Source organism: Macaca nemestrina, chromosome 8 (genome assembly GCF_043159975.1).
Source record: "Macaca nemestrina isolate mMacNem1 chromosome 8, mMacNem.hap1, whole genome shotgun sequence".
Classification (NCBI taxonomy): Eukaryota; Metazoa; Chordata; class Mammalia; order Primates; family Cercopithecidae; genus Macaca; species Macaca nemestrina.
The window spans coordinates 27,221,025-27,230,403 of record NC_092132.1 but is presented as its reverse complement, the minus strand read 5'-3'; the positions used below and the strand labels follow the sequence as shown (position 1 = coordinate 27,230,403).

Below are 9,379 nucleotides of genomic sequence, written 5' to 3'. Positions count from 1 at the left end.
AGACTTTTGTCTCTGATGTTAATTCTGATGTTTGACATACTGACATGCTATTCTAATGCATATTTGGCTGTGCTTTTCATGTGTGTTTAACAACTTGGAATGAGCTACTTTTTCCAGTGATAGGACAGCCTCTTGTGGGTGTTTTCTGAGGGACAAATGGTGACAAGAAATTACCCTTCTCATCTAAGTCAGGATGCCATCATAGGATTCTCATAAAAGTTTTACTGACCCCTAGTGGAAGATACAGAAGCTCTACCCTGCTTGCTTATCTTGTTACCTTCTGTTTTCTCTAAAGATTTTCCTAAAGAATGTGTGTGCCACAGAGCCCCTGCCTTGTAGGGACTCACACTCCAGGAGGAGAAACAGACATGGAAAGAAATAATCACCATAAAACTGGCTCTGTGCTGTAATTTACAAGGGAAGGAAGTGGCTACATTTGTGCGGGTCCTTATTAACATTTGTAGATCCATTTATAGATGGAGTCACTGGAAGAAAATGAGAAATGAAAATGTCAACTATTGAAGGTGATGAAATCAGGAAGTCACCCACAACTCATATACATTTTCCTCGTTGGATTTTAACACTTTTTATTATGCAATTGTCTGCCAACAGTGCCTTGACTTCTTTTTTCTTCTTTTTAAACTTCTGATACCTCACAGAATGAAGCTTCTCTTACTTGATGTCAACTGAATATTTTTTATCATCTGGCACTTCTGTGCAACTATGGTACAATAATTATTGGTGCTTACAATGATAATCATGAGACCCTGGAAGGTCTTAAAGTACCTGCCAACTCACTCAAGTGAGGTTAAATCACGTCCAGTCCTACTTCAGTGAGTTAAGTGCGTTTTATGATAGTCTAAATCATTTATAGTTGGTGATCTGTGTATAGTATATGGGCTAACTTGTTATTAGCACACGAATAAGAGGGACCATAGAGCTAGTTATCCAAATGATCCCTGGATGCTCCAAGGTTGTTTCTTTGGTTGAATTTCCTCTATTTCTCTGAATCCTGGTTTCTTGAGATGTTTAGAACAAGTTTCCAGGTCATTTTCACCATGCTTGTAGCCTTTCTAAATAGGTAAAAGTGTATACATATATCTACAAAAGTCTGCATGGCTGGGAACTCTCGTCTACGTAAGCCATTATTCTGAAAACTTGCAGTCTATACAAACTAAGCTATTCCTCCGAGTATACACTCTGCATGACATTAGGCCAGCCCCAGAATACTAACCTCCCAGCTATTCTAAGTCAACTTCTGCCACTTCAGACACTTGCATTCTTCATTTCCCAGCCATTGATCACATTGTAAAAGTGCAGGCGACTCAGGAACTGTAAAGAGAAAGGTATAAAGAAGACTAAATATATTTTGACATATTTATATGTAAATTTCATCATAGGCCTTGTCTCTTTGAAAATCTGAATATTTAAACTTCACTAAAGCAGACCAGAAATATACATTCTGCCTTTAAGTAAGCCCTGAGAAGGGAATTGTCCTCAGAAGCATAATTCATCGTTCTCTAATTGTTCTCTCCTACTGAGGATTTTAACCTATGATAGCCTACCCTGGCTGCTGGCCCAATAATTCCTCATGACACGGGGAAAATGCAGACTTTAGTCCTGTTTAAGACTGGATAAGCCTGGTTCCTTTCTCGTTCATTTTGGCCTGTGGAGACTTGTTGCTAATGGGAACTGTCCATCAAAGACTGCTCTAGGCTCAACACGGACAGTCCCCACTGCTTTGTAAAGCTTCCCCTTCCCCTGCTTCTTGACCCTCTCCACCTCTACCCCCGACCAACTTCTCTCCCTAAGCTCTGATCTGACCTGTCACCGCCCCTTCCCCAACTTTGACTAGTCTGATCTTGGAATTCCTTGCAACAGGAACTGTCAGTTGCTGTAAATTACATGCCACCTTGACAAGGAGAATGCTAATCTTTGAAGGGTTTAGGAAGAGACTACCAAACTTGTTTTGTAGGTGAGAACAAGCTCCCTAGTCAATTGGAGGAGATGTGACTTTCTACTGCGCTATGGACTCCCTTTCTCCCAAACAACGTGGGACCCCTGGGCAGGGGAAGGGCCCACAATGAATAAACTACCACTTGCTTGACCACAGCCCACTTCCTATGCTCATGGACGAGATCTCCTGCCTGCAGCCTTGAAAAACCTTTCAGATATTTCTCAATCTGGTCTGGTGTTATAGTGTCAGAGAGTTGTTCAACTGCGTACACTTTAATTTGTGCAGAATATTTACTTAATGAACTGGATTTCTTTGGAGGCAGGAGAGAATAGTGGTTAAACACAACAGTATTGGAGTCTGACTGCCTGCATTCAGTTGTGGCTCTATGCCACACTGGCTCTGACTTTAGGCAAGTTACTTAAGAGCTCTAAGCCTCAGTTTCTTCATTTGCCCCTACCCGAAAAAGAATAATGATGACTACTTCAGATGCATATGAGATAATGCATATAAAACATTTAACACCTTGCCCGCATCCTGGAGGAGGTACTCAGTAAATTTGGGTGTTTTTTTTTAATTTAATTTTTTTTTTTTGAGATGGAATCTCACTTTGTCACCCAGGCTGGAGTGCAGTGACACGATCTCAGTTCACTACAACCTCCGCCTCCTGGGTTCAAGCAATTCTCCTGCCTCAGCCTCCTGAGTAGCTGAAATGACAGGTTCCTGTCACCATGCCGAGATAATTTTTGTATTTTTAGTAGAGGCAGGGTTTCACTATGTGGCCAGGCTGGTCTCAAACTCCTGACCTCAAGTAATCCACCTGCCTAGGCCTCTCAATGTGCTGGGATTACAGGCGTGAGCCACCGTGCCTGGCCAGTAAACGTTAACTATTATGATGTCCTCTCACTCTCCCATCCCTTCCCAAATCTCTGGCAGACCCTTAAAGTGACTGGGTTTCACATACTGGTTTTTCAGCAGTTACATCTTCCAGAATTTGAATTAATGTCTGTCATAATTAAGACGGACATTTCAGCAAATCATGCTGAAGTGCTGCAGTGGCTGTGAAAGGACATGTTCATTCATCCATTTACCCATTCAGTAACAAATATTTATTGAATACCTACTGTGTCCCCTGGTATGCATCATGGTGCGTGAAAGACCAAGTCTGAGTCCTTAGAGACTGTGAAGTCTACCCAGGGAGACAATGGTGAACAGAGAAATGAACAAGTAAGTAAGTGCTAAATGCTAGTACTGCTCAGGAAATGAAACGGGCTCTGAAATGGAGATACTATTTAAACACAGTAAACAGGAAGACTTCTCTGAGGAGGCATTTAGGCAGGGCCATGAAGGATAAGAAGGAGCCAACATTGAAAGGATTAGGGGGAAGAATCTTTCAGAGAAAGGGAAAAGCAGATGCAAACACCCTAAGGTGAGCTGAACTGAGCTGAGCTGCCTGGTCTAGAAGCAGAAAACAGAACCAAGTGGCTAGAGCCTTGTGAATGAGATACCCAGGCCCTGCATTTGTGCAGCTCCTGTCTGAAGAGGCTGTTCGTGGTAGTAGGTTTGTCTGTTGTCCAGATGAAAAGGAAGCTCTAGAGATTCAGAAAGACTGAGGTGAGGGGCTTGGGGGATGCAAACCCAAATCTTCTATTCTTTTCCAACCCCTAACTACCCGATTTACTGAGCTTTGCATTAATGCTTTCATCCAGGATAAAATTGACCTCTTCTGGGCTCCACTTCACTCTGTGGGCAACTCAACTGTAGCATCTTTAAACCATTACTGTGTCCATTCTTTTATATGGCCGTCTACCTATAGGACACACAGTGCCAAGAGAAGTGGATTATGTCTACTGAATCCCTGTAACTCCAGCATCTAGCACAATACCTACCCTTAGTTGGGGGCCTTATAAATGTTTGTTGAATGAATGAATCATCACTGAATTTATTGTGCTTGCTGTTGCCAGGCAATATGCTAAATGCTTTAAATATATTAACCCAATTAATTCTCTTTACAACTCAGAAGGTATGTACTCTTCTTAGCAACATTTTACAGAAGAAATTAAAGCCCAGAGAGGTATGTAATTCACTTGAGCTCTTACAGCTGAGAAGTACTCGAGCTGGGATTTGAACTTAGTCCGTCTGGCTCAAAAGCCCTTGCTCTTAACTTTGTCCCAGCAGTGCTTCTCAAACTACTGTCCATGAGAATCACCTTCAGGACCTGTTAAAATACACTTTCCAGGGACTCACTTTGCTTTGCAGAATTTCCTTTTTTTTTTTTTTTTGAGACAGAGTTTTGCTCTTGTCACCCAAGCTGGAGTGTAATGGCGCAATCTCAGCTCACTGCAACCTCCACCTCCCAAGTTCAAGCGATTCTCCTGCCTCAGCCTCCCGAGTAACCAGAACTACAGGCACGTGCCATCACACCTGGCTAATTTTTTGTATGTTTAGTAGAGATGGGGTTTCACCATGTTGGCCAGTGTGGTCTTGAACTCCTGACTTCAGGTGGTCCGCCTGCCTCGACCTCTTAAAGTGCTGGGATTACAGGCATGAGCCACCATGCCCGGCCACTTTGCAGAATTTCTGATTCAGTAGTTGTATTAGTTACCTAGTTATCACCTCACAGTTTCTGTGGGTCAGGAATCTGGACACTGCTTAGCTGGGCACTATAGTGCAGAGTCTTTCACAAGGCTGCAGTCTACATGTTAGGTGCTGCAGTCACCTCACGGCTTGACTCCGGGAGGAACCAATTCCAAGCTCATGCCCACGGCTGTTGGTGGACTTCGGGTTCTCACTGGCTGTTGGCAGGAGATGTCAGCTTTTTGCCACATGGGCCTCCCCAAAAGGCTGTTCCCAATGTAGCAGATGGTTTCCCTCACAGCAAGTGAGGGAGAGTGTGGGACCAAGACGGCAGCCAAATCCTTTTGTAACCTCATCTTAAAAATGACATCTCGGCCAGGCGCAGTGGCTCACATCTGTAATTCCAACATTTTAGTAGGCCTAGCGGGGACAGGTCACTTGAGGTCAGCAGTTTGAGACCAGCCTGGCCAATATCGCAAAACCCTGTCTCTACTGAAAATACAAAAATTAACTGGGTGTGGTGGCGTGTGCCTGTAATCCCACCTACTTGGGAGACTGAGGCAGGAGAATTGCTTGAACCCCGGAGGTGGAGGTTGCGGTGAGCCGAGATCGCACCACTGCACTCTAGCCTGGGCAACAGAGTGAGACTCCATCTCATTAAAAAAAAAAAAAAAAAGACATTTCATCACACTTGCCTAGTCTTAGAAACTTCCCACAACCCTAGGTATGGGGTGGACCTGAGAATGTGTATTTTCTTAAATGTATTAAATAAATTCAAAAATTTATAAAACTATAGTCCAGGGTGGGGGGCTGGATCCTCCACATCTGCGGGTTTTATCTGGAGTACTTTATGCAGTGGCTAGGAATGTGTATTTCGACAAGCCCTCAAGTCATGATGATCCCGACAGTGGAGGACTGCTTTGAGCAGCACCAGCATACTACACTGACTATGTCAATGAGTGAAGGAACAAATGAAACAAATGAATCAAGGATCCTTGGCTGGGCGCAGTGGCTCACACATGCAATCCCAACACTTTGGAAGGCTGAGACCAGAGGATTGCTTGAGCCCAGGAGTTTGAGACTAGCCTGGGCAACACAGTGAGACCTCGTGTCTAAAAAGTAATTTAAAAATTAGCTGGATGTGGCGGCACACACCTGTGGTCCTGGCTACTCTGGAGACAGAGGCGAGAGGATCACTCAAGTCCAGGAGGTCCAGGCTGCACTGAGCTGTGATCTCACCAGTGCACTCCAGCCCGGGCAACAGAGGGAGACCCTGTCTCTAAATAAATAAATAAAATAAAAATGAAAACAAAAAGCCTATTATTGACTGGATCATATATCACATTGTCACAGGGTCTTTCTTCTCCTTGACTGTTTTCACTGCCACTTGCATTCCCACAGGCACCTGTCAAGATTTGTCAAGAAGGTGACTATGACCCTAGGAAACCAGGTGTTCACTAGGTCATGAAAATGGTGGGCTCACCTGAAATGGATACATCCTGTCTTCCATTTCTCACAAGTCTTACCTCCAGGAGCCATAAAACCTTTCCCTGACAGCCAAACCTTGCCTGGTGAGTTATAGACTCACAGAGCAGGGAGGAATAACTTCAAGAGGTTCCCTTTCCTGCTTCCTGCTTTTAAGAAGGTATAATAAGACAAGCAAATTTTCATTCTACTGGGGTCCTTAAGAGCCTGACCAGAGAGTGGCTTCCAAATTAAAGCAGATTTGTTCTTCCTGCCTAAATCAGACAGGACTCCCCAGTTGGTCTTCCCTTGAAGCAACTTCTCTGACCTGGCTTCCTAAACACCGGCTGTGTTTGACCCCCTGCTGCCTGATGAGAAGTGGATGGGCTCTGGAATGCTGGTCCCAGCTCTTACTGAGGACTCAAGAGACAAGCAGCATACACTTCCCCTGCCCTGCCTGAAAGGAAGAGTGTTTGCTGGAGCTGAACAGCTGCTTGGGGTGCAGGGAGGCGAATGTTACTAAATATATGTTCTTATTGTACATTGGTGTGTCAAGAAAAATTATATCTCCTTGTTCTCCACTTGGGTGTTCTTAAAAAAAAAAATTCCATACACAAGCACAGGGCACCTCTCAACTCCTGGCCCCTGCATGAAGAATCTGATTGCAGCCTAATTTGTTTTTCTTCCCACACCCTTAAAATAAAAGCCCTCTTCCTCTTGTCACATTCTGACAGCTTCCAGTGCATTCTACCACTCCCGTTACACACAAGGCTTGGGTCTCTGAGTCTCTTTGCCTCCCAGGCTTGCTTTCAACACCAGCCTTTCTTAGGGTGGGACTCAGGGTAGCAAGCTTGAGACGGCCAGGGGAGTCTTTAAAATGTGTCCATGAAGCCAGGTGCAGTGGCTCATGCCTGTAATCCCAGCACATTGGGAGGCTAAGGATGGTGGATCACCTGAGGTCAGGAGTTTGAGACTAGCCTGGTCAACATGGTGAGACCCAATCTCTACTAAAATAAATAAATAAATAAATAAATAAATAAATAAATAAATAAATAAAAATTAGCTGGGCATGGTGGTGCATGCCTGTAATCCCAGCTACTCAGGAGGCAAGGCTGGAGAATCGCTTAAACCTGGGAGGCAGAGATTGCAGTGAGTTGAGATTGCTTCATTGCACTCCAGTCTGGGCAACAAGAATGAAACTTCATTTCAAAAAAACAAAAAAGAAAAGAAAAAAAGTGTGCGCATGAGTCTCTTTAAAGTGCATGGATAAGGCCAGGCGCAATAGCTCACACCTGTAATCCCAGCACTTTTGGAGGCAGAGGCAGGCGGATCACCTGAGGTCAGGAGTTCGAGATCAGCCTAGCCAACATGGTAAAACCTCATCTCTACCAAAAATACAAAAATTAGCTGGGCATGGTGGCACATGCCTGTAATCCCAGCTACTTGGGAGACTGAGGCATGAGAATCACTTAACCTGGGAGGCAGAGGATGCAGTGCATCAAGATTGTGCCACTGCACTCCAACCTGGGTGACAGAGCGACTCTCTGTCTCGAAAAAAAAGAAAAGTGCGTGGATATGATTATATGTGTATGTGTGCAAATGTGTGGCCCTAAGTCAGATCATTATTATTATATTGATTGGAATGTTTCCATCAGGAACTCAGTTACTGATTTGAATGTAGCACTGAGATTCTTCCCTTAATTGAAAAGAAAGTGGCTTGTTCCAGTTGGTCTTTTAATCCAAGGTAGAAAATTGATTTTCAGATTTATGAGGACCAGGCTCCTGAGTATTCTCTTAGCCACCAATATGGAATTGACAAGGCTCCACGACCATTACTTTCATTCCCTTCAAGCTCATTCTAGTTTCTTCTTTTTTGTTTTTAACTTACACTGGGAACCAGAATTGCCCTACCTACTTGCCACATAATGGTAGGCAATAAAATTTTTTTTTTGACTGAACAGCTAAGTGAATAAACCCATATTCTCAAGAAAAGCTAATTAAAATAAAATAGGGTAGATATATTGCCTAAGCCAAGTCCTGCTTTAAGACAAACTGGCCTATTAAAATATGACAAAATGAATCGATCTTGGCAATGGTTATTAATGCTGTAAAGGAATCTGTATTGAATGAAAAGCTTCCTTTCCGTGTGAAGTTCCTTCTTCTCCAGCTGGAGTTGATTATTTTGACTGATATGGCTCATCCTGGGACCTTGTTCATCCTCTGTAGTAATGCTGCTCCCATCTGTGCTTATGTGTGGACACTTATTTATTTATTTATTTATTTATTTATTTATTTTTGAGACAGGGTCTCACTCTGTCCCTCAGGCTTGAGTGCAGTGACACAACTATGGCTCACTGCAGTCCCAACCTTCCAGGCTCAAGTGATCCTCCCACCTCAGCCTCTTAAGTGGCTGGGACTACAGGTGTACCACTAACGCCTGGTTAATTTTTGTGTTTTTTGTAGAGACAGGGTTTTGCCATGTTACCAAGGCTGGTCTTCAGCTCCTGGGTTCAAGCGATCCTCCCGCCTCAGCCTCCCAGCGTTGAGATTACAGGCGGGAGCCACGTTTTTTTCCAATTACTGATTTGCATACTAGAAGTCTCATAAGGAGCATTAACTTTGTGAGAACCAGGATGATCTGTTTTTTACCCCAGTTTCCTGGATACTTAGCAAGTGCTCATTAAATGTGTATTGAATGAATGAGTGAAGGATGAGCGAATTCCTCTAGTAATGCAATGTAATATACTGTAATGCAATTTAATTTCGAGAGGAAAGTTTGGGAAAGGAGAAGAAAAATTTTAAATTAAACTAAAGGGTTGGAAACAAATACAACCTGAAAATTAATCCTTTTGATAAATCATCTTTGAAATATGCAGGCCAATAGGAAAATGGAATTTTCTTTACAATAGATTTATTTCTGTTCATATTTCAGTGCTGCTTGTAATCTGGAAAGGTAGGCACACATTTAGAATTACCACATTATTTCTGTAAGCCCATTTGCCTTATTCTCAGTAGGTTTACCACTGGCTGGAACTCATTTTCAAGGCTAAATCCTTCACCCAAGTATTCAATTTATTTAGCTCTAGAGAGAGGTCATTAGCTTTCCCGGGATACATGTCCCTGCAGTAATGAAGTAGCCTCATGGCCAAGAAACCAAAATCCAGTCCTGCATCACAGCCATCTCCCTGGCCCTGCCCTGCCCTACTGAAGTGGCGGGACTTAGAGGCAAGCTGCCAAGGCTCAAGGCTGGATGTGTGCACGTGTCTCCTCCGGCTTCATGGCCAATATCATCAATAAAGTGCTTCCCACTTTAAACCTTTTAAAATAAAAGTTTCTCTTGGAGATGAGAAAAGATGAAATTTGCTATAAAACTATATGGTCAAA

The 9,379-nt window shown here is 43.4% G+C and overlaps 1 protein-coding gene across 1 annotated transcript in view; it reads right to left on the bottom strand.

Moving 5' to 3' along the window:
* Window positions 1-1,228: 1,228 nt before the first annotated feature.
* The window catches only part of LOC105468533 (sterile alpha motif domain containing 12), a 495,768-nt gene continuing 487,617 nt past the window's right edge, over window positions 1,229-9,379 (bottom strand). Inside the window, exon 7 of the transcript XR_979516.3 lies at window positions 1,229-1,332. The gene's annotated coding sequence lies outside the window, so the exon portion shown is untranslated. The remainder of the gene's footprint in view (window positions 1,333-9,379) is intronic.